The sequence below is a fragment of the Triticum aestivum genome, chromosome 5B (assembly GCF_018294505.1).
Source record: "Triticum aestivum cultivar Chinese Spring chromosome 5B, IWGSC CS RefSeq v2.1, whole genome shotgun sequence".
Lineage (NCBI taxonomy): Eukaryota > Viridiplantae > Streptophyta > Magnoliopsida > Poales > Poaceae > Triticum > Triticum aestivum.
The window spans coordinates 351922387-351939148 of record NC_057807.1 but is presented as its reverse complement, the minus strand read 5'-3'; positions in this window follow the sequence as shown (position 1 = coordinate 351939148).

Genomic DNA, 16762 nt, shown 5'->3' with positions numbered 1-16762 from the left:
CCAAGATGGGATTGTAATCTCTCTATTTCCCTTCGTAACATTTTGGTCTAACCAAAGTGAGCGATCGGTCCCACCGAGATTGCAATGTAAACTCTCTGTTTCCTTTTCACAACATTTCGGTCCCACCGAAATGAGCGAACCGGTCCCACCGAGTTTACCTAACCAACTCTCTGGTTAGCTTATTACCAAAATCGGTCTCACCGAGTTTGTGTAATCGGTCTCACCACGATTACGTTATGCCCTAACCCTAACCATATCGGTCCTACCGAGTTGCATGTCGGTCCCACCGAAAACCCTAACGGTCACTAGGTTACTAAATCGGTCTGACCGAGTTTGTTGATTCGGTCCCACCGAGATCGGTAAATTGTGTGTAACAGTTAGATTTTATTTGGAGGCTATATATACCCATCCACCTCGTCTTCATTCGTGGAGAAAGCCATCAGAACGAACCTACACTTCCAGCATCTTATTTCTGAGAGAGAACTACCTACTCATGTGTTGAGGCCAAGATATTCCATTCCTACCATATGAATCTTGATCTCTAGCCTTCCCCAAGTTGCTTTCAACTCAAATCTTCTTTCCACCAAATCCAAATCTTGTGAGAGAGAGTTGAGTGTTGGGGAGACTATCATTTGAAGCACAAGAGCAAGGAGTTCATCATCAACGCACCATTTGTTACTTCTTGGAGAGTGGTGTCTCCTAGATTGTCTAGGTGTCACTTGGGAGCCTCCGACACGATTGTGGAGTTGAACCAAGAAGTTTGTAAGGGAAAGGAGATCGCCTACTTCGTGAAGATCAACCGCTAGTGAGGCAAGTCCTTCGTGGGCGATGACCATGGTGGGATAGACAAGGTTGCTTCTTCGTGGACTCTTCGTGGGTGGAGCCCTCCGTGGACTCGCGCAGCCGTTACCCTTCGTGGGTTGAAGTCTCCATCAACGTGGATGTACGATAGCACCACCTATCGGAACCACGACAAAAACATCCGTGTCTCCAATTGCGTTTGAATCCTCCAATCCCTTCCCTTTACATTCTTGCAAGTTGCATGCTTTACTTTCCGCTGCTCATATACTCTTTGCATGCTTGCTTGTTATGTATTGTGAGTGTTAAACTTGTGCCTAAACTCCACTCCAACTTAAAGAAGTTAAAAACTGCTACTTTGGCTAACCCCCCCTCTATACACCTCTTCTCAATCCCTTTCAATTGGTATCAGAGCTTTGGTCTCCATCGCTTTGGTTTAAACACCATTGGTGGAAGATGGACGAGTCTACTATTGGGAGTCTTAGACATAGAGTGCCTATACTTGATGGAGAGTACTTTCATGAGTGAAAAATGAGATGCTTGTGATTTTCAATCAATATCATTTGAACAAGTACATTGCTAGTGCTTGTGCACCTCATGTTGATCCTATGCATCCTACTCTTGATGAGTCAATTGACATGATTAGGAATCTTAGAACTGTTAATCTTATCACTGGAGGCTTGCCTAGAAACTTGATTAGAAACTTGCCTACTCTTGAGTGTGCCTACACTATATGGAAATTTCTTGAGGAATGCTTTCCAAATTATTCCTTGAAAATCTAGATGAAATTCTTCATAAGTCTATTGCCTTGAGTAAGATGAATTCTAGTGATCCTATGTTCGGTGATTGTCTATTTGAACTTACAAACCTTGTGCATGCCAAAGGAGATGTTGGAATTATTGGTGATATTATTTCTGAAGCTATAAAAATTCATAAGCAAGATCATTGTCAAACTCACTCTAACGAATCACCCTCTCTAGGATTTGATCCGCCACATGACGTTCTTGAACATGGATACTATGATGAGGATGATGATAGTGACTTTGATCTTGATGATGCAATGAGACACTTTGGTCTTATGGCAAATCTTCGGGGGTATATGGTTGGAGGAAAGGAATGGGTTCTTGATAGTGGATGTACCGATCACATGATCGGAGATAAAGACATGTTTCGTGAGCTTGCTGGAAACAATGGACCTCGAAAGTATGTCACTTCGGTGAAAACTCAAAGGGTAAGGTGGTTGGCCTCGGTAAGGTGGCCATATCACATGATAGCTCCATACAAAATGTTATGCTCATTGAATCTCTTGGCTACAACTTACTTTCAGTATCTAGACTTGCTAATTTCAGTTTCAATGTCCTATTCACTGAAGTAGATTGCCAAGTGTTTCATAGAGATAATCATAAAATAATCTTTACCGGTGTTCGTAGAGGTGATCTATACATTGTTGACATCACTAAAAAGGCTCAACCTAGAACATGCTTTGTTGCTAAATCTTCTAAAGGTTGGTTATGGCATAGACGATTAGGTCATGTTGGTATGCGAAACCTAGACAAGCTTATTAAGGGAAATCATATCCTTGGCATTAATGATGTCATATTTGATAAGGATAGATTTTGCAGTGCTTGTCAGGCAAGTAAACAGGATGGAGGAAGGCATCCCGTGAAGAACATCATGACCACAAGGAGGCCACTCGAGCTACTTCACATGGATCTTTTTGGTCCCAATGCTTACAAGAGTCTCGGTGGAAATTCTTTTGGTCTAGTTATAGTTGATGATTTTTCAAGATTTACGTGGGTGTTCTTTCTCGATGATAAATCGCAGGTCCAAAAGATCTTCAAAAACTTCGCTAGGAAGGCCCAAAATCAATTTGAAGTGAAGATCAAGAAGGTTCGCAGCGACAACGGAACGGAGTTCAAGAACGCAAATGTGGACACCTTTCTTGACAAAGAAGGGATTTCACACGAGTTATCGACTACGTACACACCTCAACAAAATGGAGTTGTTGAGAGGAAGAACCGGGCGCTCATCGAAATGGCGAGAACGATGCTTGATGAGTACAAGACGCCAAAGCACTTTTGGGCGGAAGCGGTTGAGACAGCTTGTCATGCAACAAATTGCTTGTATCTTCACAAGCTACTCGGCAAGACGGCATACGAGCTCCTTACCGGTAACAAACCCCAAGTTGGATACTTTCGATTATTCGGCTCAAAGTGCTACATTCTTGATAAGAATCGTCGTTCTAAATTTGCTCCTAAGTCTCATGAAGGTTTCCTACTTGGTTATGGCTCAAACTCTCACTCATACCGTGTCTACAACAATTTCACCCGAAAGGTTGAAGAAACGATAGATGTGAAGTTTGATGAATCTAATGGCTCGCAAGTAGAGCAATTGCCAATTGATGTAGGAGACAAAGACCCCTCGGAAGCAATCCAAGACTTGTCTATTGGCAAGATTCGCCCAATGGAGGTGAAGGAGAGTACCTCGTCCGTCCAAGTGGAAGCTTCTACCTCACGACAAGGTGAACCAAGAGTTGATATGGAAGCATCCACAAGTGGGACGTCAACAACCTCCTTCTCCACCATGACAAGAGAACAACAACGCCGACAATGAAGAAGGCCAAGAAGAAGAACAAGATGAAGAAGATGTTCAACCAAGACCCAAGCAAAAGCTTTCACGAGTTCGAGCAAGAATTGCTAAAGACCATCCCGTCGAGCAAATCTACAACGATATCCAAACCGGGAGAATCACTCGCTCTAAAACTCGTTTAGCTAACTTTTGTGAACACTATTCATTCATCTCTAGCATTGAACCTATGAAGGTTGAAGAAGCATTGGAAGATCCGGATTGGATAAATGCCATGCATGAAGAGCTACACAACTTTGAGAGAAATCAAGTTTGGACATTGGTTGAGAAGCCCGACAACAACCACAACATCATCGGTACCAAATGCGTGTTTCGCAACAAGAAAGATGAAGAAGGACAAGTAGGTCGCAACAAAGCACGTCTTGTCGCCCAAGGCTACACACAAGTCGAAGGTATGGACTATGGTGAGACTTATGCTCCTGTTGCTAGACTTGAGTCCATTCGCATCTTACTTTCCTATGCTAATCACCACGATATCACCTTGTACCAAATGGACATTAAAAGTGCTTTTCTAAATGGTGAAATAGAGGAGGAAGTTTATGTTAAGCAACCTCCCGACTTTGTCAATCCTAAGAAACCAAATCATGTTTACAAACTTCACAAAGCTCTTTATGGTCTTAAACAAGCTCCTAGAGCGTGGTATAAATGCTTGACCAAGTTCCTTGTTGAATAAGGCTTTGAAATTGGAAAAATAGATTCTACTCTTTTTACTAAAAGGGTCAATGGAGAACTATTTGTTGGAAATATGCCCTAGAGGCAATAATAAAATGGTTATTATTGTATTTCCTTGTTCATGATAATTGTCTATTGTTCATGCTATAATTGTATTAACTGGAAATCGTAATACATGTGTGAATACATAGACCACAACATGTCCCTAGTGAGCCTCTAGTTGACTAGCTCGTTGATCAACAGATGGTTATGGTTTCCTGACCATGGACATTGGATGTCATTGATAACGGGATCAGATCATTAGGAGAATGATGTGATGGACAAGACCCAATCCTAAGCATAGCACAAGATCGTGTAGTTCGTTTGCTATGAGCTTTTCTAATGTCAAGTATGATTTCCTTAGACCATGAGATTGTGCAACTCCCGGATACCATAGGAATGCTTTGGGTGTACCAAACGTCACAACGTAACTGGGTGGCTATAAAGGTGCACTACAGGTATCTCCGAAAGTGCATGTTGGGTTGGCACGAATCGAGACCGGGATTTGTCACTCCGTATGACGGAGAGGTATCTCTGGGCCCACTCGGTAATGCATCATCATAATGAGCTCAATGTGACTAAGTAGTTAGTCACAAGATCATGCATTATGGAACGAGTAAAGAGACTTGCCGGTAACGAGATTGAACAAGGTATAGAGATACCGCCGATCGAATCTCGGGCAAGTAACATACCAATGGACAAAGGGAATTGTATACGGGATTGGTTGAATCCTCGACATCGTGGTTCATCTGGTGAGATCATCGTGGAACATGTGGGAGCCAACATGGGTATCCAGATCTCACTGTTGGTTATTGGCCGGAGAACGTCTCGGTCATGTCTGCATGGTTCCCGAACCCGTAGGATCTACACACTTAAGGTTCGGTGACGCTAGAGTTGTTATGGGAAATAGTATGTGGTTACTGAAGGTTGTTCGGAGTCCCAGATGAGATCCCGGACATGACGAGCAGCTCCGGAATGGTCCGGAGGTGAAGATCGGTATATTGGACGAAGGGTATTGGAGTCCGGAAATGTTCCGGGGGTACCAGGTGATGACCAGCGTGTCCGAAAGGGGTTTCGGAGGCCCCGACAAGTGTTGGGGGGCCTTATGGGCCAAGGGGAGGGGGCACATCAGCCCACTAAGGGGCTGAGCGCCCCTCCCACCCCATCTCAGATAACCTGGAGAGGTTGGGGCGCCTCCCCTAGGGCAGCCACCCCTCCCGGCTTGGGGGGCAAGTTTCCTAGGGGGTAGGGGCGCCCAAACCCATCTAGGGTTTCCCTTGGCCGCTGCCCCCTTCTCTAGATCCATCTAGAGGGGCCGGCCCCCTCTCCCCTTCCCCCTATATATAGTGAGGGGGTGGGAGGGCAGCCATACCCTTTCCCTGGCGCAGCCCCTCCCTCCTCATACATGTCCTCCTCCTCCGTAGTGCTTGGCGAAGCCCTGCTGGAGAACCACGAGCTCCACCACCACCACGCCGTCGTGCTGCCGGAGCTCTCCCTCAACTTCTCCTCTCCCCTTGCTGGATCAAGAAGGAGGAGACGTCCTCGGGCTGTACGTGTGTTAAATGCGGAGGCGCCGTCCGTTCGGCGCTAGATCGGATCTTCCGCGATTTGAATCGCCCCGAGTACGACTCCATCAACCGCGTTCTAGTAACACTTCCACTTAGCGATCTTCAAAGGTATGAAGATGTTCATCCGCTCCCTATGTTGTTGCTAGAATCTCCATAGATTGATCTTGGTGACGCGTAGAAAATTTTGAATTTCTGCTACGTTCCCCAACAGTGGCATCATGAGCTAGGTCTATTGCGTAGATTCTATGCACGAGTAGAACACAAGTAGTTGTGGGCGTTGGTTTGTTCAATTTGCTTACCGTTACTAGTCTTATCTTGTTTCGGCGGTATTGTGGGGTGAAGCGGCCCGGACCGACCTTAGACGTACGCTTGCGTGAGACAAGTTCCACCGACTGACATGCACTTGTTGCATAAAGGTGGCTAGGGGGTGCCAGTCTCTCCCACTTTAGTCGGATCGGATTCGTTGAAAAGGGTCCTTATGAAGGGTAAATAGCAATTGGCATATCACCGTTGTGGCTTTGCGTAGGTAATAAACGTTCTTGCTAGAAACCCATAGCAGCCACGTAAAACATGCAACAACAATTAGAGGATGTCTAACTTGTTTTTGCAGGGTACGCTATGTGATGTGATATGGCCAAAAAGAATGTGATGAATGATATGTGATGTATGATATTGATCATGTTCTTGTAATAGGAATCACGACTTGCATGTCGATGAGTATGACAATTGGCAGGAGCCATAGGAGTTGTCTTAATTTATTGTATGTATGACCTGCGTGTCATTAAATAACGCCATGTAATTACTTTACTTTATTGCTAAACCATTAGCCATAGTAGTAGAAGTAATAGTTGGCGAGACAACTTCATGAAGACACGATGATGGAGATCATGATGATGGAGATCATGGTGTCATGCCGGTGACTAAGGTGATCATGCCGTGCCTCAAGATGGAGATCAAAGGCGCAAGATGATATTGGCCATATCATGTCACTTTATGATTTGCATGTGATGTTTGTCATGTTTAAATCTTATTTGCTTAGAACGACGGTAGCATAAATAAGATGATCCCTCATAAAATTTCAAGAAAGTGTTCCCCCTAACTGTGCACCGTTGCGAAAGTTCGTTGTTTCGAAGCACCACGTGATGATCGGGTGTGATAGATTCTAATGTTCACATACAACGGGTGTAAGCCATATTTACACATGCAAAACACTTAGGTTGACTTGACGAGCCTAGCTTGTACAGACATGGCCTCGAAACACAAGAGACCGAAAGGTCGAACATGAGTCGTATAGTAGATATGATCAACATGAAGATGTTCACTGATGATGACTAATCCGTCTCACGTGGTGATCGGACACGACCTAGTTGACTCGGATCATGTATCACTTAGATGACTAGAGGGATGTCTATCTAAGTGGGAGTTCATTAAATAACCAAATGGACTTAATTATCATGAACATAGTCAAAAAGTCTTTGCAAATTATGTCGTAGCTTACGCTTTAGTTCTACTGTTTAAGATATGTTCCTAGAGAAAATTTTAGTTGAAAGTTGATAGTAGCAATTATGCGGACTGGGTCCGTAAACTGAGGATTATCCTCATTGCTGCGCCGAAGGCTTATGTCCTTAATGCACCGCTCAGTGTGCTGAACCTTGAGCGTCGTCTGTGGATGTTGCGAACATCGGACATACACGTTTTGACGACTACGTGATAGTTAAGTGCGTAATGTTAAACGGTTTAGAATTGAGGCACCAAAGACATTTTGAGATGTCGCGGAACATATGAGATGTTCCAAGAGCTGAAATTGGGATTTCAGGCTCGTGCCCACGTCAAGAGGTGTGAGACCTCCGACAAGTTTCTTAAGCCTACAAACTAAGGGAGAAAAGCTCAATCGTTGAGCATGTCCTCAGATTGTCTGAGTACTACAATCGCTTGAATCGAGTGGGAGTTATCTTCCAGATGAGATAGCGATGGTTCTCCAAAGTCACTGCCACCAAGCTACTAGAGCTTTGTTATGAACTATAACATATCAGGGATAGACATGATGATCCTTGAGCAATTCGCGATGTTTGACACCGCAAAAGTAGAAATCAAGTAGGAGCATCAATTGTTGATGGTTAGTAAAACCACTAGTTTCAAGAAAGGCAAGGGAAAGAAGGGATACTTCATGAAACCGCAAATCAGTTGCTGCTCTAGTGAAGAAACCCAAGGTTGAACCCAAACCCGAGACTAAGTACTTCTGTAATGAGGGGAACGGTCACTGAAGCAGAACTACCCTAGATACTTGGTAGATGAGAAGGCTGGCAAGGTCAACAGAAGTATATTGGATATACATTATATTCATGTGTACTTTACTAGTACTCCTAGTAGCACCAGGGTATTAGATACTGTTCGGTTGCTAAGTGTTAGTAACTCGAAATAAAAGCTGCGGAATAAATGGAGACTAGCTAAAGGTGAGATGACGATATGTGTTGGAAGTGTTTCCAAGGTTGATGTGATCAAGCATCGCATACTCCCTCTACCATCGAGATTGGTGTTAAACCTAAATAATTGTTATTTGGTGTTTGCATTGAGCATAGACATGATTGGATTATGTTTATCGCAATTGGGTTATTCATTTAAGGAGAATAATGGTTACTCTGTTTATTTGAATAATGCCTTCAATGGTCTTGCACCTAAAATGAATGGTTTATTGAATCTCGATCGTAGTGATACATATGTTCATGCCAAATGATATAAGATAGTAATGATGGTACCACATACTTGTGGCACTGCCATTTGAGTCCATATTGGTATAAAACGCATGAAGAAGCTCCATGTTGATGGATCTTTGGACTCACTCGTTTTTGAAAAGATTGAGACATGCGAACCATGTCTATTGGTATATACGCATGAAGAAACTCCATGCGAATGGATCGTTTGGACTCACCTGATTTTGAATCACTTGAGACATGCAAATCATACCACATGGACAAGATGACTAAAAGGCCTCGTTTTCAGTGAAATGGAACAAGAAAGCAACTTGTTGGAAGTAATACATTTTGATGTGTGCAGTCCAATGAGTGCTGAGGCACGCAGTGGATATCGTTATGTTCTTACTTCACAGATGATTTGAGTAGATGCCAAGTGTATTTACTTGATGAAACAAAAGTCTGAATTATTGAAAGGTTCAAGTAATTTCAGAGTGGAGTTGAAGATCGTCGTGACAAAAGGATAAAATGTCTATGATATGATCACAGAGATGAATATCTAAGTTGCGTGTTTGGTACACAATTAAGACATTGTGGAAATTGTTTCACAACTAATGCCGCCTGGAACACCATAGTGTGATGGTGTGTCCGAATGTCATAGCTGCACCCTATTGGATATGGTGCATGCCATGATGTATCTTATCAAATTACCACTATCATTTATGGGTTAAGCATTAGAGACAACCACATTCACTTTAAATAGGGCACCACGTAATTCCGTTGAGATGACAGCGTACGAACTATGGTTTAGAGAAACCTAAGCTGTCGTTTCTTAAAAGTTTGGGGCTGCGACACTTATGTGAAAAGGTTTCAGCCAGATAAGCTCGAACCCAAAGCGGATAAATGCATCTTCATAGGACACGCAAAAACAGTTGGGTATACCTCCTATTTCAGATCCGGAAGCAAAAGTGATTGTTTCTAGAAACGGGTCCTTTCTCGAGGAAAGGTTTCTCTCGAAAGAATTGAGTGGGAGGATGGTGGAGACTTGATGAGGTTATTGAACCATCACTTCAACTAGTGTTTAGCAGGGCACAGGAAGTTGTTCCTGTGGCGCCTACACCAATTGAAGTGGAAGCTGATGATATTGATCTTGAAACTTCGGATCAAGTCACTACAAAAACTCGTAGGTCAACAAGGATACGTACTACTCGAGAGTGGTACGTAATCCTATCTTGGAGGTCATGTTGCTAGACAACAATGAACATACGAGCTATGGAGAAGCGATGGTGGGACAGGATTTCGACGAACGACTCGAGGCCATAAAATCCGAGAGATGATCCATGTATGAAAAGAAAGTATAGACTTTGGAAGAACTACTCGATGGTCGTAAGGCTATTGGGTACAGATGGATTTTAGAAGGAAGACGAACAATGATGGTAAGTATCACCATTAAGAAAGCTTGACTTGTCGTTAAGATGTTTTCTGACAAGTTCAAGGAGTTGACTACGATGAGACTTTCTCATTCGTAGCGATGCTAAGAGTCTGTTGGAATTATATTAGCAGTTACTGCATTATTTATGAAATCTTGCAGATAGGATGTCAAAACATTGTTTCCTCGATGATTTTCTTGAGGAAAGGTTGTATGTGATACAACCAGAAGGTTTTGTCAATCCTAAAAGATGCTAACAAGTATGCAAATCTCCAGCAATCCTTTTGAGGACTGGAGTAAGCATATCGGAGTTGGAATATATGCTTTGATGAGATGATCAAAGATTTTGGGTTTATACAAAGTTTATGAGAAACTTGTATTTTCCAAAGAAGTGAGTGGGAGCACAATAGAATTTCTGATGAGTATATGTTGTTGAAATATTGTTGATTAGAAATGATGTAGAGTTTCTGGAAAGCATATAGGGTTATTTGAAAAGTGTTTTTCAATGGAAAACATGGATTAAGCTACTTGAACATTGAGCATCAAGATCTATAAGGATAGATCAAAATCGCTTAATAGTACTTTCAAACGAACACATACAGTGACAAGATTTTGAAGGAGTTCAAAATAGATCGGCAAAGAATGAGTTCTTGGCTGTGTTATAAGGTGTGAGTATTGAGTAAGAATTGCTACCTCTTGAGCAGTGCGTTGGATTTCCCCGAAGAGGAGAGGATGATGCAGCAAAGTAGCGTAAGTATTTCCCTCAGTTTTTGAGAACCAAGGTATCAATCCAGTAGGAGACCACGCACAAGTCCCTCGTACCTACACAAAACGATAGCAACTCGCAACCAACGCTTAGGGGTTGTCAATCCCTTCACGGTCACTTACGAGAGTGAGATCTGATAGATAATATTTTTGGTATTTTTGATAGATAGATGCAAAGTAAAAAAAGTAAAAGGCAAAGTAAAAACAAAGCAAGTAAATAAAGTGATAGAGATTTGATATGATGAGAATAGACCCGGGGGCCATAGGTTTCACTAGTGGCTTCTCTCGAGAGCATAAGTATTCTACGGTGGGTGAACAAATTACTGTTGAGCAATTGACAGAATTGAGCATAGTTATGAGTATATCTAGGCAATGATCATGTATATAGGCATCACGCCCAAAACAAGTAGATTAAAACGATTCTGCATCTACTACTATTACTCCACTCATCGACCGCTATCCGACATGCATCTAGAGTATTAAGTAAAAATAGAGTAACGCCTTAAGCAAGATGACATGATGTAGAGGGATAAATTCATGCAATATGATAAAAACCCCATCTTGTTATCCTCGATGGCAACAATACAATACGTGCCTTGCAACCCTTTCTGTCACTGGGTAAGGACACCGCAAGATTGAACCAAAGCTAGGCACTTCTCCCATTGCAAGGACTACCAATCTAGTTGGCCAAACCAAAAAGGATAATTCAAAGAGACTTGCAAAGATAACTCAATCATACATAAAAGAATTCAGAGAAGAATCAAATATTTTCCATAGATAATACTGGATCATAAACCCACAATTCATCATTCTCAACAAACACACCGCAAAAACAAGATTACATCAAATAGATCTCCACGAGAGAGGAGGAGAACATTGTATTGAGATCCAAAAAGAGAGAAGAAGCCATCTAGCTACTAGCTATGGACCCGAAGGTCTGAAGTAAACTACTCACACTTCATCGGAGGGGCTATGGTGATGATGTAGAAGCCCCCCATGGTGGATGCCCCCTCCGGTGGAGCTCCGGAACAGGCCCCAAGATGGGATCTCGTGGATACATAAGGTTGCTGCGGTGGAATTAGGTTTTTGGCTCCTCTTCTGATCGTTTGGGGATACGTAGGTATATATAGGAGGAAGGAGTACCTCGGTGGAGCGTCGAGGGGCCCACGAGGTAGGGGGGCGCGCCCAGGGGGGCACCCTGCACCCTCGTGACCGCCTCTGGCATTGCTTGGAGTAGGGTCCATGTCTTCTGGATCACGTTCGGTTGGAAAATCACGATCCCAAAGGTTTCATTCCGTTTGGACTCTGTTTGATATTCTGTTTCTTCGAAATACTGAAAAAGGCAAAAAACAACAATTCTGGGCTGGGCCTCCGGTTAATAGGTTAGTCCCAAAAGTAATATAAAAGTGGAAAATAAAGCCCAATATAGTCCAAAACAGTAGGTAAAGTAGCATGGAGCAATAAAAAATTATAGATACGTTGGAGACGTATCACGCATCCCCAAGCTTAATTCCTGCTCGTCCTCGAGTAGGTAAATGCTAAAAAAAGAATATTTGATGCGGAGTGATACTTTGGCATAATTTCAATGTAAAACTTCTTAATTGTGATATGAATATTCAGATCCGGAAGATTCAAGACAAAAGTTCATATTGACATAAAAGTAATAATACTTCAAGCATACTAATCAAAGCAATCATGTCTTCTCAAAATAACATTGCTAAAGAAAGTTATACCTACAAAATCATATAGTCTGGCTGTTGCTCTATCTTCATCACACAAAGTATTTAATCATGCACAACCCTGATGACAAGCCAAGCAATTGTTTCATACTTTAATAATCTCAAACTCTTTCAACTTTCACGCAATACATGAGCGTGAGCCATGGACATAACACTATAGGTGGAATAGAATGGTGGTTGTGGAGAAGACAAAAAAGGAGAAGATAGTCTCACATCAACTAGGCATATCAACGGGCTATGGAGATGCCCATCAATAGATATCAATGTGAGTGAGTAGGGATTGCCATGCAACGGATGCACTAGAGCTATAAGTATATGAAAGCTCAACGAAAGAAACTAAGTGGGTGTGCATCCAACTTGCTTGCTCACGAAGACCTAGGGCACTTTTGAGGAAGCCCATCATTGGAATATACAAGCTAAGTTCTATAATGAAAATTCCCACTAGTATATGAAAGTGACAACATAGGAGACTCTCTATCATGAAGATCATGGTGCTACTTTGAAGCACAAGTGTGGTAAAAGGATAGTAGCAATGTCCCTTCTCTCTTTTTCTCTCGTTTTTTTATTTGGTCCTTTTCTCTTTTTTATGGCCTTTTTTTATTTGGGCTTCTTTGGCCTCTTTTATTTTATTTCATCCGGAGTCTCATCCTGACTTATGGGGGAATCATAGTCTCCATCATCCTTTCCTCACTTGGGACAATGCTCTAATAATGATGATCATCACACTTTTATTTTTCTTACAACTCAACAATTACAACTCGATACTTAGGACAAAGTATGACTCTATATGAATGCCTCCGGCGGTGTACCGGGATATGCAATGAATCAAGAGCGACATGTATGAAAATTATGAAGGTGGCCTTGCCACAAATACAATGTCAACTACATGTTCATGCAAAAAGCAATATGCCAATGATGGAGCGTGTCATAATAAACGGAACGGTGGAAAGTTGCATGGCAATATATCTCGGAATGGCTATGGAAATGCCATGATAGGTAGATATGGTGGCTGTTTTGAGGAATGTATATGGTGGGTGTATGATACTGGCGAAATGTGCGCGGTATTAGAGAGGCTAGCAAAGGTGGAAAGATGGGAGTGCGTATAATCCATGGACTCAACATTAATCATAAGAACTCATGCACTTGTTGCAAAAATTTAGAAGTCATCAAAAACCAAAGCACTACGCACATGCTCCTAGGGGGATAGATTGCTAGGAAAGGACCATCGCTCGTCCCCGACCGCCACTCATAAGGAAGACAATCAATAAATAAAATTGTGCTCCAACTTCATCACAAAGCGGTTCACCATACGTGCATGCTACGGGAATCACAAACTTCAACACAAGCATTTTTTAAATTCATAATCACCCAACTAGAATTACTTTGATATTATCACCTCCATATCTCAAAACAATTATCAAGCATCAAACTTATCTTAGTATTCAACGCACTCAAAAGAAAGTTTCACATATCTTGAACACCAAGTATATTAACATTAAGCGATTTACCATGCTATTAACGACTCTCAAAATAATCTAAGTGAAGCATGAGAGATCAATAGTTTCTTTAAAACAAATCCACCACCATGCTCTAAAAGATATAAGTGAAGCACTAGAGCAAAAATTATCACGCTCAAAAGATATAAGTGAAGTACTATGAGCAAAACTATCAAGCTTAAAAGATATAAGTGAAGCACATAGAGTATTCTAACAAACTCCAATTCATGTATGGCTCTCTCAAAAGGTGTGTACAGCTGGGATGATTGTGGTAAACTAACAAGCAAAGACGAAAAAAATACAAGACACTCCAAGCAAAACACATATCATGTGGTGAATAAAAATATAGCTCCAAGTAAATTACCGATGGAAGTGGACGAAAGAGGGGATGCCTTCCAGGGCATCCCCAAGCTTTGACTTTTTGGTGTCCTTGGATTATCTTGGGGGTGCCATGGGCATCCCCAAGCTTAGGCTCTTGCCACTCCTTGTTCCATAATCCATCAAAAGAATTAACCCAAAACTTGAAAACTTCACAACACAAAACTCAACAGAAATCTCGTGAGCTCCGTTAGAGAAAGAAAACAGAAGACTACTTCAAGGTACTGTAATGAACTCATTATTTATTTATTTTGGTGTTAAACCTACTGTATTCCATCTTCTCTATGGTTTATAAACTATTTTACTAGCCATAGATTCATCAAAATAAGCAAACAACACACGAAAAACAGAATCTGTCAAAAACAGAACAGTCTGTAGCAATCTGTAACTAAGGCAAACTTGTGGACCTCTAAAAATTCTACCAAAATAGGAAGTCCTGGACAATTTGTTTATTGAATAGAATCAAAAAGAATCAACACAAAATCACATTCCTGTGATTTAACATAACTATATTCGTGCATGCAAAGTTTCTGTTTTTCAGCAGAATCAAATCAACTATCATCGTAGGTTATCCTATAGGTTCTACTTGGCACAAACACTAATTAAAAGATAAAACCACATCCAACAGAGGCTAGATGGATTATTTATTCCTAAACAGAAGCAAAAACAAAAAAACACAAAATAAAATTGGGTTGCCTCCCAACAAGCGCTATCGTTTAACGCCCCTAGCTAGGCATAAAAGCGAGGATAGATCTAGGTATTGCCATCTTTGGTAGGCAATCCATAAGTGGCTCTCATGATGGATTCATATGGAAATTTTATTTTCTTTCTAGGGAAGGGTTCCATACCCTTCTTTAAGGGAAACTGGAATCTAATATTCCCTTCTTTCATATCAATAATTGCACCAATCGTTCTAAGGAAAGGTCTACCAAGAATAATAGGACATGAAGGATAGCCATCTATATCAAGAACGATAAAATCTACGGGCACATAATTCCTATTTGCAACAATAAGAACATCATTAATTCTTCCCATAGGTTTTTAATAGTGGAATCCGCAAGATGCAAGTTTAGAGAGCAATCATCAAAATCACGGAAATCTAGCAAATCACACAAAGCTTTGGGAATAGTAGAGACACTAGCACCCAAATCACACAAAGCATGAAACTCATAACCTTTATTTTTGATTTTAATAGTAGGTTTCCACTCATCATAGAGTTTTCTAGGGATAGAAACTTTCAACTCAAGTTTTTCTTCATAAGATTGCATCAAAGCATCAACAATGTGTTCGGTAAATGCCTTATTTTGACTATAAGCATGAGGAGAATCTAGCACGGATTGCAACAAGGAAATACAACCAATCAAAGAGCAATTTCGTAATTAAATTCCTTGAGATCCAAAATAGTGGGTTTAGCAACACCTAGGTTTTTATTTCTTTCAATCCCACTTTCATCAATTTCATCATCAAGATCTAGAAACTCCGAATTCTTAGAACGCTTTCTAGGTAAAGGAAGATCATATTCAGTTTCATCAAGATTCATATTGCAAAAAAAAGATTTAATGGGGGACACATCAATAACTTTTAGATCTTCATCTTGATTTTCATAGGAATTGGAAGAACACGCTTTAATAAAGGCATCTTTGGAAGCACGCATCCTAGCAGTTCTTTCCTTGCACTCATCAATGGAAATTCTCATGGCTTTGAGAGACTCATTGATATCATGCTTAGGAGGAATAGATCTAAGCTTTAAAGAATTAATTTCAAGAGAAATTCTATCAACGTTCCTAGCCAAATCATCAACTTTAAGCAATTTCTCTTCAAGCAAAGCATTAAAATTCTTTTGTGAATTCACGAACTCTTTAACACTACTCTCAAATTCAGAGGGCATCTTATTAAAATTTCCATAAGAGTTGTTGTAGGAATTTCCATAATTATTAGAAGGATTACTAGGATAAGGTCTAGGATTAAAATTCCCTCTATAAGCATTGTTTCCAAAACTATTCCTACCAACAAAATTCACATCCATAGATTCATTATTATTCTCAAGAAAAGTAGACAAAGGCATATCATTGGGATCAAGAGGAGTATTTTTAGGAGCAAACGTCTTCATAAGTTCATCCATCTTTTCACTCAAAACATTGATTTCTTCTATAGCATGCACTTTTTTACTAGAAGATCTTTCGGTGTGCCATTAAGAATAATTAGCCATAATATTATCAAGCAATTTGGTAGCATCCCCTAATGTAATTTCCATAAACGTGCCTCCCGCGGCCGAATCTAAAAGATTTCTAGAAGCAAAATTCAATCCGGCATAAAAATTTTGTATGATCATCCATAAATTCAAACCATGAGTAGGGCAATTGTGAAGCATTAATTTCATTCTTTCCCAAGATTGGGAAACATTCTCATGATCAAGTTGTTTAAAATTCATGATATCGTTCCTAAGAGTGATAATCTTAACGGGAGGAAAATACTTAGAGATAAAAGCATCTTTGCACTTATTCCAAGAATCAATACTATTTTTAGGCAAAGACGAAAACCA